This window comes from Zalophus californianus, chromosome 1 (genome assembly GCF_009762305.2).
Source record: "Zalophus californianus isolate mZalCal1 chromosome 1, mZalCal1.pri.v2, whole genome shotgun sequence".
Lineage (NCBI taxonomy): Eukaryota > Metazoa > Chordata > Mammalia > Carnivora > Otariidae > Zalophus > Zalophus californianus.
In genome coordinates, this window is record NC_045595.1 from 213038558 (window position 1) to 213056532 (window position 17975).

At 60.0% G+C, this 17975-nt stretch overlaps 1 long non-coding RNA gene across 1 annotated transcript; it reads left to right on the forward strand.

Moving 5' to 3' along the window:
- The first annotated feature begins 6780 nt into the window (after positions 1–6780).
- LOC113918296 lies at positions 6781–8693 on the forward strand. The gene is made up of 3 exons (XR_003518514.1): positions 6781–6907; positions 7872–8076; positions 8479–8693. It is a non-coding gene; the product is annotated as an uncharacterized LOC113918296 (long non-coding RNA).
- The last annotated feature ends 9282 nt before the right edge of the window (positions 8694–17975 follow it).

Genomic DNA, 17975 nt, shown 5'->3' on the forward strand with positions numbered 1-17975 from the left:
TGGTAGGCTGTGTCAAGGACCCTCTCCTGGGGAGTGGAGGCTGGGGACACTGGGGACCCTGCTGGGGCCCGGTGGGATGTTTCCAGGGGTGGCACCCATGCTCCTCCAAGAAGGGTGGACACATGGGAGAATTCTTGTGAGGTCCCTGTTCAACACACGGTGAGACTCTGCGTGCCATGTCGAGTGGAAGGCAGCACACAGGTGTGCGAGCATGCGCACACACGTGCATATCCATCACCCCGGGCTTGGCTCCACCGCAAGAAGAGTCCTTGCCCCAGTGGGAGGCCCCCAGACTCTCCCACCCGCCGCCCGCCTGCCCTGCTCCTCCCAACAAGAAGAGCCCCCTGCATGCTGTCCTGTCATTTAATCCACTTTTGTCAAAAACGTGGGGGTGCTCCATACGGGGGGCAAAGGTGGCCCCTCCATGTGGGGGCTGGAGCTGGATATTTGGGGAAATCAGAGCCTCTGAAGCTCCCTTGTCCTCCCGCTTCTGCCCAGACGGGCTGTCCCCGGAAGATGCCTGAGATTTTGGCCGGCGTGGCATGTGGCTGCGTGCCTGGCGGACTGGGGGCCTGTCGTCCACGGCCAGAGCTGAGCTGTCAGGTGCTGGTGGCCTTGTGTTCACTGTGGGCCTTGCGTGGGGCTCGGAACGGACTCAGCTGTGTCCCCAAAACTCCTGTGTTGAAGGCCCAGCCCCCAGCGCCTCAGAACGTGACTGTATTTGGAGATCAGGTCTTTGATGAGGTGACTGAGGTACACGGGGTCACTAGTGTGGGCCCTGATCCCAAATGACCGGTCTCGCCATGAGGGGAAGAGAGGGGGACAGATGCACAGAGGGACGAGCACATGAGGGTCTGGGGAGAAGGTGGCCATGTTCACGTCCAGGAGAGAGGCCCTGGGAGGAACCAGTCTTGCACACGCGGGGACCCCGGACGCCCAGCCTCCAGGACGGGGTAGGGCAGGCAGGCAGTGTTGTTTGGGCTGCCTGGCCTGCGGTAGTTTTTACAAGCAGAGCAGATGAATGCAGGCCTGCGGTTGCAGCCTTGACCGGGCCTCTGGGAGGTAAGCTCGCGGGATCCCGACGCATGCTCCTCGGGGCCGTGCAGGGGGTCCCGGAGCCCAGTCCAGGCGAAGGAGCGGAGAGGACGTGCTGGAGACCTTTCCCTGCGCGCAGAAGGCTCCACCCCAGGCTCTCTGGCAGCAAAGGCTCAGGGGGACCCCCATGGTCTCATCTCGCTTGGCTCCTGAGACAAGGCACTGTGGCCACTCCCTTCAAGGCTGTGCATACTGCCTCATTGTCTCTGAACTGGGGGGCACTGAAGCTGCTGGTGCTCTCTGAGCTGGGATTCTGGGGTAGAACAGACATTCCGAGGCCGTTCACAGAAGGCCCGGGGCCTGCCCCCCGACCCCGGGCCCCCAGCTGCCCCCTCCCGTCTGATGCTGGCCACGTTGGCAGGTGTCCTGAGTCTCCTGGTCGAGGGGCTGTTCTGGAACAGCTTCCCTGCACAGGCTGCCCAGGGGACTCCACTGACACTCTGGCCTGTGCCTGCCCTCGGGCAGGAGCCTGTGCTGGCTGTCCACCCCCTCTCAGCACGGACGGGCCGCCCTGGGGGGCTGCAGTCTCTGCACTCTGGACCGCATCACTGTGGCCTCCTGTGGGGCCGGCGTCGGGCAGGCTGGCCCTGGACTCCATGGAAGACAATGGTCTGCGTGGTCCCTGCTCGGAGACTGTGGGATGTTGGCTGACAGTCGCCACGGTGAGGACCTGCCGGCCCCCCTGACCTCGGGGCAGGACCCTGAACCCCTGCCCAGCGGGAATCTCAGTGCCGCCCCGGCTGGTAAATCAGGAGGCACTGAGGAAGCCAGGCTGGTCCTGTTCTGTGGGGCTGTGGGCAGATTTATCACCCCCTCTGAGGGGTGACGGCTGTTGTCACCAGCACCCACTCAGGGCGAGGAGCCGATGCTCCCTGGCCGTCCAGATGGCCACCTGCGATTCCAAGGCCCACCACCAGGGGGCAGCAGAGGCTGGGCCGTGGCCGCAGGACCGCGCTCGTCCCAAAGGTCACCTTCAGGCTTTCAGCCCAGGGAAGCGGCCGCCGCACACCTCCGCAGAGGGCCTGGCTCCAGCGGGCCGGGCTGGGCGACTCGGAGCTTTGGGAGCCCCCATCCTGACCCCAGGGCCCTGGTGTGCCGCGTGGGAGACTGGCGTAAGGAGACACAAAAGGTCGCACAGGGATCAGTGGTTTTTGTTTCACTGGCTTGTTTGTAAAATCATTTGAAAAAGGCGCAGTGCCGGGCTGGCAGGTCAGCGCCGTGCCGCGGGTCCCCTGGGGGAGGCTGTGGTGGGGTGTCCTCCCCCGCAGAATGACGCAGCGCATCAGCCCTCCCCGGTCTCCGCCTCCCTGGCTCCTGGGGCCTCTCCTAGGACGCCTTTCCTGGCGGGCAGCGCCGAACCTGACACTGGGGGCTCATCACAGGGTCACAGGCCTCGCGGCCCCATGCTGCCCGTGGCTGCCCGGGAGCGCGAGGAGAGCTGGGGGCGCACATGGCTCAGACCACAGCTGGAAAGACAGAGGCCACAGCAGAGCCCGGAGCTCAGGGGCGAGGTCGGGACCTGCTTCCTCTGGGCAGCGGCCTCTCCTCCGCAGCTCAGGGGCCGGCCACCCCACACACACCTTGGCCTTCGGGGTGGGAGTGGGTGTGGACAGGGGAGCCCCACTCAGGCTAGGGGCCAAGCCGGGGGGGGGGTGGCCTGGCCAGAGATGCCGCTCCCGTGTGTGGCCCCCAGCAGGGCTGGCTCCCCCGCCGTGGGGACGACCAGGCTGGAGACCCTGCCGCAGGATTTCCTCCAAGGGGCCCCGAGATGCTGCAGGGGCGGGGGAGGGGGCAGACCCCATACCCGCGTGGAGGCTGCGGTGGTGAGAACGGAATCGAGTATAGAAGATACGCACACTACACGCACACACGTGTACACGTGTTCACGTGCACGCACACACGTGGCGGCAGCCACGGGCAACCTCCAGGCTTTGTTTCCCGCCTCTCATCTCATCGGCTTCCCTCTGCGTCTGATTTGTACTTGAACTTGAAAGACACACTCACACAAAGACACTTCCTACCCCCGTCTCCGCCTTGAGGAAAAGCCTCCCCCTTGTCTGCTGGTCAGCAGACCCTTTTATATCAAGGAGCTTTTAGGGAGACCTGACATTCTTTGTGCTGCTGGAAGCACCTGATTGCCTTCAGATGCTTGAGATTGGCAGGAGAGAGGCGGGGGCGGTGTGCTCAAGGCCACCCCAAGGTCACCAGGAAGGAGGGGCTGCGAGGAGCAGGGGCTGCTCGCTCTTCTGTCGAGCTGTCAGCTACCCGGAGCCCGTGAGCGCTGCGCCTTCCCCCCACCAGGAGCGAGAAATCAATAAAAAATATATATATAATCTGGCTCAAAAGCACAGCTTTCCAAAGCCAGCGCATGCCTCTCCAGAGCCTGGTAAAGACTGAAGGGTGGGTTTGCTGATCCCTAACTATTGGGGTGCACGGGGCACCCTCAAGGGGAGACCAATCAGACCTGGAGGACCTAGGTGGGCGACAGGTCACCCCCCAAATCCATCTACACATCTGTGAGAACTTGGAGGCCCCACGCTGGCCCCAGCGGCTTTCGGATGGTGAGGCCATGAGCACCGTCCCTGGAGGCCGATTTCTTTCTGGCGCTGAGAACGGGGAGCTTCGGGGTTCTCTGCCGGTCTGTGCTGAGGGCATGCCTGGCTCACTCGTGGGGACCTACCGGGGGGTTGCTGCTCTTCTGCCTCACAGCCTTGAAAACCCAAGTTCAACGAGCAGTCTGAGGACACATGGCCTCCACAGGCGCCCGGGATGTGAATCCCAGCCGTTTCCTCCTGAGTCTGGTCCTTGCTCTCTTCACTGTCCCACGGCTATGGCCGAACGTGTGTCTGGTACCAGCCGCCGTGTCTAGCGGCCACGGCTGCCCGGGGCCGCCACAGCCGAGGACCACACACTGTGCGGCTCCAGACGGCAGAAGTGTGTTCAGGAGATCCAGGTGCCGGCAGGGCATGCTCCCTCCGAAGGCTCTCTCCCTGCTGCGTCTGCAGCTCCCCGTGCGGCCTTGGCGGGGTCCCCGCTGTCCCTGCCACCCTGTCACACGGCCGTTTTTCCCTGCGTGTGTCTCTTCTTGTAGTGACACCAGCCACCCGGATGTCAAGGATGATGTCTTCTTAATCCTCACCTGGATTACGTCTGTAAGCACTCTTTTTCCAAATAAGGTCACATTTGCCGGTTCTGGGGTTTGGGATTTGGATGTATCTCTTGGGGGCCATTTGAGACAGGGGTTGCCCACTTCTGGTGCGCCCGGGGCTGAGCCCGCATTCTAATGCTCGAGGCCTGTGTTTCTGTTTTGGATGTTTCTATGGCAATCCATGGTTGCCCGCCCACGGATGACCCGATGTCTGGTGTCCGTCAATGATTCACCTATGAACAGACACTGACCTGGCCCAGACACTGCCTCCAAGGGGCTCCCGAGTCTCCTGTTTCTGCTTGGGCCCCACTGGGTCACGGGTTCTGGCCCCCGCCTTGCCCCCAGCAAGGTCCTTGCTCAGGGCACCTGGACTCCAAGGCTGGCCCAGAGGTACTGGGGGAGGGGAAGGTGTGGGGCGGCCAGGGCAGGCCAAGGGGACTCTGGGTTCCCACTAACCCCCGTGAGCATGCCCAGCCAGCTTCCTGAAACGTCTCCACTGCGGCCCTCGTCCGCTCAGAGAGGACAGATAGCCAGGTGCCACCCGAGTTGGGACGTGGGTCATGGGGGGCTGCTCCCCTTCAGGTGGGTGCATCTGTGTGTGTGTGTCCGTGGGGTCTGAAGTTAGGGAAGGCGGTGAAGGTTATGGAAGCGGGCACCCACGTGCTCCCCAGACACCACTTCCTCCAAGTTGTGAGGACTTGGATGTTGCAGAGGGGTGGGCAGGGGGGCGTGCTGTGGGGGTGCATCTGTGGGTGGGGTGGGTGGAGGGCTCAGGACCTGAGGCAGGACAGCAGGGAACGTTCTCTCCTGGCCCCAGGCCCCAGCCCTGCTGCGGGGCGGAATAGGGGAGGGGCCAAGCCTGCCTTTTGTCTGGGCCCCTGCAACCCAGCTCCTGGAGCCCAACCCTGGACGTGGCTGCCGTGGCTGGGCCATGGTGGTGGTGGGGGGACGTGGCTGCCGTGGCTGGGCCATGGTGGGGGGGGGGACGTGGCTGCCGTGGCTGGGCCATGATGTGGGGGGACGTGGCTGCCGTGGCTGGGCCATGGTGGGGGGGGCCCTGGAGGGGCAGTGCTGGCTCTACCTTCCAAAGTGGGGAGGATGGGAAGTGGGGTACCACAGCCCCTCTTTGGCAAGGGGTTGCACCTGCCCACATCCCGTTCTCTGCCGGGCCCCATCCGCCAGGGCACCTCTCTCTCCTGCTCCGAGACCCCCACAGCCCCAGTCTACCTTAGTGCTCACGCCCTTGGCTGCGCCCTGCCCGGGTGCTTCGCCTGAGCCTGGTGTGATAGTCTGTGTGGCGGGGTGGGAGCTGGGGGTGAGGAGAGGAGCAGCGCAGGTGAGCCTTCATGTGGCTGGGGCAGCGGCTCTCCTGCACGCTGAATGTGGGGAGCTGGGGACCCGAAGCCACAATGCCAGCGACCCAAGGACCTTCCTGTTGAGTGCCCCACTGGGCATTGAGGGCTCCTCGCCTGCCCCCACCCCCAGCCAACCCCCGCCAGGCGCCCTCATGCACCTTTCTCTCTGCTCACTAACTGATGCGCTTTAGGGCAAACCGGGAAACTCCTTCCCCTGAAGGAGTCAGTAACTCCCTGGGTAGGAGGACTTCCCGTTTGGAAAACGGGGAACGGCAGTCCGTACCCAGAGCTGTGGCATCTCCATGGCTGAGGGTCCCAGGAGGGCAGGCAAGTGCACACGTCTTGGCTCTTGCCAAGCATGAGGGGGTGGCGCACCCCTGCCCCACCGGGCCCCCTCCCACCCTGATGGAACGGGGTCGCAGGCTCCCACCCTGGCTGGGGACAGGGGAGGGGCTGGGATCAGTGCTGGGGGACACGCAATCCGGCACGTTGGGGATGAGAGGAGCCAGGCTCTAAGGTGCTGTCGGGAGAGAAGTGCTGGTCCAGGTGGCTTCCGCCCGCAGGGCAGGAGTGACGGGAGGGGGGTGGAAGCGTGGGTGTGAATGGTTTGGGGCAGCCTTGCAGCCACCGGCCACTGTGCCCACACAACCCTGTGGCTACTTCCTGTTTCCTGTCTCTCTGTCCCGCCACTCGAGCCAGACCTGGGCTTGAGGCTGCAGCTGGGGTGGGGATCTGCCTCCCCCGCTCCCAGTCTGGGGGCTGCTCCCACGGAAGCCCTGTGTGCGGAGCCCGTGGGCCTGCGGTGGCCACTGCGTGGTGCCATGGCGTGGTGCCATGGCGTGGTGTGAAGGCGCTAGGTTGCTTCTCAGCCTCTCTTGCCAGATTGCTTCCTCACCCTTACTGCCCCAAGCTTGCACTCCTGAATTTGAGCTGCTGCCTTCTCCACCCGGAGAGCTTTCTAGAAAGTGGTTCTCAGGTGAGAATGTGCCTGCCGTCGCTGGGGTCGCTGGGGATCTTGTATAAATGCAGGCTCTGATCCAGCAGGTGGGGGGCTGTGACCCGCCTTCCCAACCAGCTCCCAGGGACATGATGCTATGGGGGGGGGGACCCTTGAGCAGCTGGGATGGCCTCTGTGAAGTCATCGGGCTGCCCTGCCCTCTGGCCCCCAAACACCCCGTGCCTCTGCCTTCTCAGACAACACAATGGGGGTGAGGTGAGGGGCACCTGTGGAGCAGCCTGGGGGGGAGCTCACACACACCCTGCTGTGGGGCCTGGACGCCCCCGCCCAACATTGCTGATCCTCCAGAAGGTAGGGTGGGGCAGGGCAGGGAGGCGGGTGCCGAGGGTGAGGGGTCCTGGGCTGAACAGCTTCTGGCTCGGCCTCAGCCCCAGAGGCAGGTCCCCTTACCAGCCCTACCTTATAGACACTGGTTGAGGTTGGGAGAGGGCGGGGCACTTTCTAGGCTGCGCATGGCTGCTGAGACAGTGTGCGCGCGCGCACGCATGTGTCTGTGTGTGTGTGTGCGTTGGGGGGAGCCCTTGCTGCCCCTGCCAAGCTCCTGGGGCTCCTTCTGAGTGGGCCCAGCTTCTTCGGCTGGGTCTTTTCTCCTCAGAACCTGGGACGGCCGGATGACTCAGCCCTGGGCTTGGAGAGAAATCCTGAAGGCCCCTGGCAGTGGGGGTGGCAGGTGGGGGCTGGGAGAGCCCTGGCGAAGAAGGGACTGCAGGGCTGGGGCCGTCACTCAGCACTTCTGTCCCGGGGCAATCCCAGCAGAGGGGAAGCACACAGAAGGAGCAGCTCCTGTGACCCAGGAGGACAGCAGTCACACTGCGGCTCTGTCTCCTGCCTGGGCTTCCCCGCCCTCCCGTGCCCCTCCTGGGGGGAGACCTCAGGGCTGAGCTGTATGCCTCGTGGGGGGCGTGGGGGGGGGAGGAAGCAGCTCCGCCCCCCAGCAGCTGTCACAGGGGCTCCTCATCTGTGGCCTGTCAGCCAGGGGACCGGGGTGGTTTGTAGCTGGGTCAGTCTGTGCTGTTGGCCCTCTGAGGACAAGAGGTGGGGGCTGTGGGCAGGGACTGGGGCCCCTGTAGTGAGGTCACAGCGGGGAGGGGGAGCAGGAGAGCCAGGGGCCTTGCTTTCAGGGCCGGTGGGTCTGGGCCAGGTTCCAGCTTGGAGCTTTGGGCTCCTTGCCTCAGTTTCCAACTCTGTCAAATGGGACACTGACACTGACTTCTTGGGGCCTCCTTCACCTGGGCCCTCCCATTGCACCCAGCAGCTGGAGTGACTCCCCAGCAGCCAAGAAGGGTTCCTCACAGTCCACACTGGACACGCACCGTTGACACTTGAGTGCCCACGTCGTGCCGTAAGGGAACGCCTGCTCTCCAGACTTGTCCTCCATAGTCTCACCGTCAGAGCGTAAGGCCAGGACAGACCCAAGAGAGGTGCCTGGAAGTGTTTCCGGAACATGGCCAGCACTGTCAGTATGTGTTCAAGGGACCACCCAGTCCTGCTAAAGCTGAGTGGGCCCAGCATCTTGCGATGCTCCGTCTGTTTCCACGGAGAAAGAAAGCTGGTTCTCAGGCCTAAAAGGCCCCCCACATCTCCCCTGCCTGCAGCTCAGATCATCCCCTCTCTGCCCCAGGACCTTTGCACATGCTGTTCCCTCTGGCTGCAGTGTTCTTGAGCACAGCTCGCTCCCTCCTGCCTGGCCCCCAGCCCCCTTGTTTGAGAGGCTTTCCTAGCACCCCTCCCAGGGACCTTCCCAGCACACAGGGCTCTGATGGATCCTGTGTCAAGGCGTAGCTGCCTATCAGGCCTTTCCACACCATGAGCCCCATGAGGGCATCGGTTGGGTCTGTCTTGTCCACCGCTGTCTCCTCCAGGGCCTCAGACAGAGCCTGGCCTGAGCAGATGCTCCATAAGTATTGTGGAGGCGTTGTGGCCGTCCGCACACGAAGTTCAGCAAGTCCTGGTGATTACCACGGAAAGAACAGCTCCCCGCCTCTTCTCCTCTCTCTGCTGCATGAACCGTTCCCCTAACTCTGTACTTCTCAACTCTGGCTGGTCATTAAACACTTGGGGAGCTTATGAAGCTACTGATTCCAGGTCACCCCCTGCATTTGGATGTAGTATGGGTGGGCCTCCACAGGTATGTTGTAAAAACCCTCAGGTGATTCTAATGTGCAGGCAGGCCTGTGGGTTTGGCTTTATTTTGATTCTCTACCAATTGGAGGGGCATTTAGATTGTCAGGTTCTGGCAGGCCCCATCAACCATTCACTCTTGAGTATGAATTAGAAAAGGATCCTGCTGATTTTTCCTAACACTCTGCTGGGTTAGGAAGGTCTGAGGGAGTGAAACATTTTCTGGGTGGGAGAGAGAAAAGAGAAAGGTAGTTTGGGGACAGAAGGTCCTTGAAGGGTGTGTTTGATTCTGGGGAGGACAATTTGAGGACTTGGGGGAGAGCAGGAAGGATGGCCACATGTAGGAGGTGTAAGGGGGGGGGGTGTTCCTGCCTTCTGGATATTTCTCAAGGCCAGACAAAGGATACTGCCTCCTCCTCCAAGGCTGAGCTGAACTTTCCTGTCCAGCATGAGCGACCCGAAGTGCCCGGGGCCGAGGCTGATGACCCCTCCCTAACAGTCGGGTTGGCATCCCTGACAGCTCATTCTGACCCTTGAGACACACGGGGGTCCCCTGCTCTTCTTGCAGGTCTCTGTCTGCTGCACCCTCCTCACCCATGATTTGACCTTCCCAATGACCTACGGCTCTTTCTCAAAGCGGATCTGTGTAGGAGCAGGGCAGTTCCTGACTTGGGCCAGGCTCCCGAAACTGCAGGGCGGGGCCGGGTGGCTCTGTGCCCACTGGTCTCAAATCTCCGCCCCAGGAATGGGCATGATGGCCCCACTTGAACAGACACCTGATCTGTGCTCACCTGGGGAACGGCTGAAGACGCGGAAATGGAGCCTGAATGTGCTAACTCAAAAGCAGAGAGTTCGATGAATCCCATCCGTTTTCAAATCCCATCAAATGTCCTTTAATTCGTGGGTTCTTTATCTTGGTGTTAGCTGATGGTGGCCGTGGGCTTCTCTGGCTGCTGGGCGGGTGGGCCTGGGTGGAGGGGCTGAGCCCTGAGGCCTGCCCTCTGGGGAGAAGGCGGTGTGGCCCCAGGTGGCGCCTGGGCTGGAATGGGAAAGAGCCTCTGCCCATCAGGACCACCGGCACGCACTGCCTCCAGGCCTGGCCGGTGGTGAGTGCTTTGCTGCGGGCAGAGGGGGGACCCTGCTGCTTCCACATGCGGGCAGGGGGTCGGGATCTCTGCAGCCTGTCTGGGGGTCAGGGCGCCCGGGCCAGCGCAGGTGAAGGCAGGGCTGGGGCCCAGGGGTGCCCGGGTGGAGCAGGTGCAGGCTTGGAGTCCGAGAAGGCGGGCCACTGGGCATCCGGACGTCTGAGCCCTGCGACTGTCCGGGGCAGGCCGGGGGGCAGGACAGGAGAAGCGTTGAGCCCTTGGAGCAACAGCAGGCAAATAATGTGTGCGAACCCAGAGCTTGGATGCTGGAATTTAATGTCGCACATCTCTGAGAAGCCTGTCTGATCGACCCATTTCACAGTGCTGGAAAACCGAGGCACCATGGGTCAGGGGAGAGCTGAGAGGGTGGGGGGCCTGGAAAGCAGGGCATTTTCTCACGCCCAGACCCACTTTTCCCGCAGCCCTGGAGGTGGGAGGGGTTGGGTCTGGGCCGGTGGGGCGGCCTTCCCCAGCTGGCTGGCTGGCTGCCTGGGCCGTGGGTGTCAGCCACACTCTGTTTACTCGTGTCCGGCCCTGGGCCTTGGCCAGCTGGGGGCGCTGGACTCTGGAGCCCCACCCAGGGGCAGGTGGGGAGGGCAGTCACCTGTCCTATCACCACGCACTCTGGCCGGCCAGGACCCAGCCCCATCCAGGGTCCCCCTCCCCCACACTCCCAGAGCACCCCCTACATGGGCGGATTTCCCGAATCTGGTCGTGACTCCCGCAGGCTGGTTCCGCCCCCAGAAGCAGCCCCCTCCCTGTCCACCTGGGTCCCCCAAGCCTGGGTAAGGTCGCGACCCCACCCGGAGGAAGGGGCCCTCCCCATGGCGCCCACGCAGTGACTCCGGCACATGCCAGGGAATGTCACCATGATACTGACCCTCCTGGGTAGGCGCCCCTGAAACCCGCCAGGGTGCCCTCCTGGGTGCCCTTGGCCCTGGCACGTGACTGACTCTTGGAGCTGCTTCAGAGTCAGCCTCTTCGTCTGACCCATGGGAAACCTGACACCGAGTCATGGGGTTGTTGGGGGACCAGATAGAACTCTGCAGGTCAGTGGTGATGGATTCCGAGGGGGCCTTTCCCAGGGCCGGAGGGGGGGGGCACACACCGTGGTGGGAGGTCCGGGGACCAGGCTTGGTCATCCTGGGCTCACCTGGACCCTCACCTGCTGCAGAGCTGGAGCAGGCCTTCCTTCCATGGTCCTTCCTGTGCTTTCTCTTGTTCTAGGAACCCCGTGTCCCTGCCAAGGTAGGTACGGATCATGGAGACAGTGCTGTGGGCAGAGCAGCATTCCTGAGGGCCTGCAGACTCAGTCCAGGTTCCTGCTCTGTCCTCAGCCCCAGCAGCCTCGCCCAGACAAGTTCTGCCAGTCCTGGGGACACAGGCACACACTGTATATTGAAAACAAAAAGGAGCAAGGCCTGTCCACAGAAAAGATGAAGTCATCCCATGCAGCCACCTGAGCCCCAGGTCGCCCAGATCCGTGCTGATTGCCGCTCGGCCAAGTTGTCACAGATCCGCGTCTGGATGAACAAAGTGGAGGCTCGGTCAGCCGGGGGGTGTGCACGTTGGTCACTTGCACAGCTCCCACCGTGAACGGAGCTGTCGGCCCAAGGCAGCCTGCTGGATCGGTTCCGTGCTTGACCCGTTCATTCATTCATCTAGGATTTATTGAGCACTTGCTGCATTCTGGGCTGGCCTGGGTCTGGGGAGGCGCTGGCTCGTCTTCAGGAAACGCGCCGCTGGGGGAGGGAAGGAGGGAGGGCGGACAGGATGGGGGGCCCCGATGGGAAGATACAACAGGCACTGCAGATACTGCTGCCTTCGGAAGAGCTGGGGTGGAGGTAGACAGGCCTCCCAGCATCCACCCATGCAGCCAGCAGGATAGACTGGCTGTGGGGCATGACTGACATGCCTTCAATCTCGGCAGCTTTAACAGCCTTGTTTCCGACACGGGGCCGAAGGCTTTCATTCTGCTTGGGGCTGTCAGACCTCACAGTGAGGCTCCCTGTGTGGCTTCCGCTGCCTCTTCCTGAGGGGCTGTGTCCTCTGTGTGTGTGTGTGTGGGGGGGTCAGGCCAGTGAGTGACGAGGAGAAAAGTGTCACCTGCGGAGCCCTTGCCCCAGCCTGGAGTCGTGTGGCGGCGCTTGGATGCGCTGTCTCCGCACCCAGGGGACAAGCAGGGAGGAATCACATGGTGGCCGTGATTCAGGCTGAGAAATGAGCCAGCCACCCTGGTCTCCCCCGCAGACATTCATTCCAAAACAGTTACAGGGTTCCGCTGTAGTCTGGGCACCCATGAGGGCCCAGTAAATGGCAGCTCTGATTACGGGCTGAATTAGGGCCGAGGGCTTGAGAAATGCATTGTTTAAGGTTGCACACCTCACTCGTGGCAAGTACGTGTGTGGATATCCTGGCCTTTCTGTTGGGGGGTTTGGACAGCAGGGCAGCTCGGGTTCCAGACATTTCCTTATGCTCTCTTTCTAGATCAACTTTCACTGGTTCCAGAATGGGTCCCCAGGAAAGCCGCTCATGATAGTTAGCTATTGCTGCGTAACAAGCTAAACAAAGCCAAACCAAAGCAATTCAGTTAGCATGTGGTTCTGCAGGTGAGCTGTTGTGGGTGGACTCAGTCTGGTGGTTCTTCGGGACTCAGCTCGCCCCAGGGCTCACCCCTGTGCCTGGGTCCCTTTGGGTCAGCAGTGCCTTTGTCTGTATGTCTGCTCCATGGGGTCTCTCTTCCTCCTGCCACCGGCATGGCATGTTCCCGCAGTCCGGGTGAGGGCCGAGAGAGGGTGATGGCCTTGGAGGTCTCTGAAGTCTAGGCTTGGAGCTGGTACCATCACTCTAGCATCTTCTACTGGCCACAGGGGGTTGCAGGCTGAGCCCGGGTTCCCAAGGACGGGGGCAGGGCTGCACTATCGATGGAGGAGTTGCTGAGAGCATGGGTCTGGGGAGGCCTGGGCCACCAGGGCCCCAGCCGGCCTGCCACTGAGCTCCTCACGCCGCCATGCAGAGGACTGGGCCCTCAGCCCTGCCTTCCTCGGTTTTCACAGCCGAGCTGGTGGCCCAGCCTTGTCTGATATCTCTCTGCCTGCCTCCAGGGCTCTGTGATTCCATTTTGGGAAGTCTTTGTCAGGGGCTTTCCAGGCACTCCCTCCCTCTCCCTCACTCAGGTGCACGTTATACTAACACGAGAGGTTTGTATTTGGGGAATTCAGGTAGATTTTTCCTTTTATAGTCATCTGTGTGCAGGGGGGCCGGGTGGCTCCATCGGTTAAGCATCTGACTCCTGATCAGGTCATGATCTCAGGGTCGTGAGATCGAGCCCCGCGTCAGGCTCTGTGTTGAGCATGGAGTCCACTTGAGGTTCTCTCCCTCTGCCCCTCCCCTGCTGCCCGCTCTCTTTCTCTCTCAAATAAATAAATAAATAAAGCCATCTGCGTGCAGGAGTGCAGCTGGGTGGGGGGTACTTGCCCTTGCCCTGGGGCCCTGGCAGGGCTTGGCTCTGAAGCCTGTGGCTTGGTCCAGGCACATCTCCTCTCTGCTCTGTTTATTTGTCCCTGTTGGCCAAGGGCCTGCGTTCTCCGCACAAAGATCTGTCTGTGCTCACAGCACTTGTGGACGGTGAAGAGGTGGGGAGAGGGCTCAGTTGAACACACGGGTGGAAGTGGGGAGCAGTCTCCCTGATGGGCTCACCAGCCCCACCCAATGGGATCCCACTGAGCTTGCCAACCTCCCTCCCCTCCCAGCAGCCCCCCGGGGGCACATTTCCCAGTGGGTCCTGGGGCCGAGGCCTCCCGTCCTGGGCCCTGCCCTGTGGCTGGAACCCTGGGAGCACTTGGCTGGTCGGGGAGGACTGGACACCCCCACACTGGTTCGGATACCTGGACCGGCCCCATGGTGTAAGACCACTGTGAGTTGTCAGGCGGGGCAGTTGGTGCTGCAGGCCCTGGGCACCCAGCTGTCGGGCCAGGCCTACTCAGAACTGGCTGTTCGGAAAGGGGCAGCACCTTGAGTTCTGGATCTTGCTAGCTTCTTTGCCTTTGAAATAGGTTTTGGGTGTGGGGCCCTCAGTTTTCGGGGGGAAGGAGGCTGTGAGGGCATGTTCTGTTCTGCGGGCTGCTCACCTTTTCACACAGACCCCTGTCACTCCCAGCCCCCCTCAGGGGCAGCATGCACTCCCTGCAGGACCCTTCCCCATGTCTAGTCAGCGGGACCCCCTTCATGACCAATAGGACGTGTGCACTGTGGGGTATGGGGAGGGCATAGCGGGAGAGCTGAGAGCCACCTTGGCTCTGCTCCTGGACTCCCACACCGTGGAGCGTCGTGAAGGGTGGGGCTGCTGGGCCCCAGACCCCTGAAGCCTTCCCTGTCCTCTTCAGAGAAACCAGACAGACAAGGATGTGGCAAGGGGAGGAGACAGGCTGTGAGGGGAAGTTCTGTTCTGCGGGCTGCTCTCACCTCCGGCCCGCTGTGAGGGAGGAGGTGAGAGCAGCTGTGCCCCATTGGGGCGGCTCCGAGCACCACAGCTCCTGGGGGGCTGATGGCAGGATGTGGGTCCCGGGGCAGTAGCCTTTGAAAGCCAAGGGGGTGTTGCTTAAGGGCACAAACTTGCAACCGGCAAATAAAAAGTCCTGGAGATGTAATGCGCAGCACAGTGATTATCGTCAACACTGTGTCCTAAACTTCAAAGTTGCTAAGAGACTAGATCTTAATTATTCTTACCGCAAAACCATAGTAATGGTGTGACATGATGGAGGTGTTAGCTGACGCTGCGGTGGTAGTCATAATTGCATTATACAAACGTGTCAAATCAACACTTTGTACATCCTGAACTTATACAGTGTTACAGGAGGAGTGTATCTCAATTAAAAAAAAAAAAAAAGGAAGCTGAGCGCACCTGGAATGGGAATGGGGACGGGGCGGGGTCTCTAGATGAAACAGTTCCATGGGGGTTGGCAGATGAAAAGCCAGGGGACCCTAAAGATGGGGTTTTCCCACACGGAAGTCTGGAAGGCGGGGGCACTGGGAGGGTACTGACAGAGGGCCACCTCGCAGCCAGCCGTGTTTCCCAGGAGTGTGCTATGAGGCTGCCCGCCTTGATCCTGCAGGCGACGTCCTGGCCTCTTTCCATGCAGCTGGGCGGGGCCGTGGTATGAGCATGTGCGCAGGGGCAGATGGACCTGGGTCCTGTTGCTAGTTCTGGGACTTTGGCAGGTTGTTGAAGTTCTGTCTTGATTTTCTCTTCTGTAAAATGGGTCTAATAATGTCTACCTTATCATTGTTTAAAGATTAAAAGAAGGGGCGCCTGGGTGCCTCAATCGGTGAAGCGTCTGCCCTCGGCCCAGGTCATGATCCTGGAGTCCTGGGATTGAGCCCTATGTCGGGCTCCTTGCTCAGCAGGGAGTCTGCTTCTCCCTCTGCCTCTGCTGCCCACCCCCCACTCATGCTCACTCTCTCAAATAAATAAATAAATAAATAAAATCTTTAAGAAAAAAGATGAAAAGAAGACACTTAGCACATTTGCTACTTGGCCAAGAGTAAGTTCTCAGTAAATTGTAACAACATCATCACCACTGTCACCACTATCACCATTGCCATCACCATCAACACCACCATCATTACTGTCACCACCATCACCATCACCACCATCATCACCATCATCACCATCACTGCCATCACTGCTGTCATTACCATCATCATCACCACCATCATCACCACCATCACCATCATCACCATCATCATCACCTCCATTACCATCATCACCATCATCATCACCATCACCACCATCATCATCACCATCACCATCACCATCATCAACACCATCATCATCACCATAACTGCTGTCATTACCATCACCACCATCATCATCACCATCACCATCATCAACATCACCATCATCATCACCACCATCATCATCACCATCATGATCATGATCATCATCACCATCATCACCATCACTGCTGACATTACCATCACCATCATCATCACCACTACCATCATCACCATCACCACCATCAACACCACCATCATCACCACCATCACCATCATCTCCATCATTATCATCATCAACACCATCATCACCTCACCAACACCACTATCATCACCATCAATACCACCACCACCATCACCACCACCACCATCACCACCACAGCCATCACTATCACTGCTATCACTGCTGTCATTACCATCATCACCATCATCAAAACCAGCACCATCATTGCTGAGTTGTGCAAAAGAGGGGGGAGAACCAAAGATTACCCTCTACAAAATCTGACCCCAGATTAATCATGGAGTGGGGTGTGGGATGAGTGGAGATGAGGAAGGAGGAGGTGGTGCTAAGGTGACATGCTATAGGGTGGGTTCTGAATTCCATCACCTGGCAGGGATCCATGGTGGCTCTTTTAAAGTTAGGTGACACCACATCCTGGGCAAGTGCATCAGAATCATGGTTTCCTGAGCCGGAACACAGTGAGTCAGGAGCACCAAGGAGGACTGGGCTGCCCAGGGGTTTTGGAGATGGGAAAGAGAACTTCTAGGTCATTCTGGTTCTTCTTTGGTGCTGACATAGGCATCCCCTTGGGCCCTGCTGGGATGTGGGGTAGGCCGGCAGCTGCTTCCAAGGCCTTGATGGTGATTGCTTTGGTGCAGAGTCGGAGCGGTGGCTCCATTGCCCCTGGGATGGCCCAGTGCCTGTGTGCTGTGGCTTTCTGGCTAGCAGTGGCATCCAGGGACTCTGGGCCTGAGCTCACGCAGGGCAGAAGGCAACCCCCTGGTACACTCGTAGTCACTTAGGGGTCCTGAGTGCCCATTGCCCGCTAAGTAAAGGTGGTGACAGGGACAACCATGGTGGGTGTGTGTTCTTGTGCCTCACTCTTGTGTGTGTGGGTGGGCTTGCTGCACAATTTGTGCCAACTGCAGACACGCAAAGGCCCTCTAAATGAATTCCCGTGCACCCCATGGTGGGACCTGGCTGATCGTGTAGGTCGCCTGCTGGAGTTGCACCTGTTCTAAATTATGATCAGGAGAAATTAGATGGAAAAACATGCAAATACAGTTGGAGCTTTTTGACAAATTAGCATGTGAATGGGCGGAGGTGAGGATGGCTTGGAAGGGGGCGCACTGGCACCGCCTGACTCATCGCCGAGGCGGTCAGACTTAGCGGGCTCCCCATGCGTGCGGTTTTTAAAGCGGGAATTATTTCAGCTACATTTCCTAGATTTCTGAGGTTGCCTAAAAAAGCCAAGAAAAGATTCTTCCCTGCTGTTTTCTCCCCTCACATCGAATGGGTAAAAGTTAAAAAGCCTTTCCATACTAATGATCTGTGGAGACCTGCCTTGGTCAGCCCTTGATTGATCGCAGAGCACAGAATGCCAATATGCATTTAACTGGGGTGGGGGCTGGGTTATTTTGGCTAAACCTGCTGAAGATGGAGTAGTCAAGGCCCTGGATCTGTGGTCATCCGTGTTTGGGAAACAACGGGGCTCCATTTGCATGTGGAGCCACATTGGGCGATGTCTCGTAGACACCAATTGCATCCAGGTGATGCTTTAGGAGTTAGCTGTCCATGAGAGGATACACATGTAGGGACATGCCAGCAAAGAGGATCCGGTGTAACAGGACCCCGGGCCTCACATGGGACAGGGCCACGTGCAGTGTGTGTCCAATTCCTTCCCTGGGCGCTAGGACCTAGACTCTCGGTCAAGGCCAAAGGCTTGTCTGGGATGCCCAATGAGGACAACAGACACAGCAATTGTCATTTGCAGCCGGGTGAGGAACCTGCCCACATTGTCCCCAACCTCTGTGACCCCATCCTTCCTCAGGCTGTCTAGGGCACTCCCTTCCCATCACTGATGTAGCACTTCTCCCCTCCATCCTTACAGTTTTTGGGGTATTTTTCTAAACTTCCCAGTGGAGGTATTTTGTCTTATGCCTTCCTGTGTTTTGACTGTCTCTTCTCCCCTCTTGCCCTCAAGCTCACTGCACACAGCAGTGCTGGAGGGATGACCTTGTCCTTGTGCAGTCCAGGGTGGTGTCCCAGGAGAGGCATGCGTTGTTCTCTGAATGGCTGAGAGTGGCAGCAAGGCGTC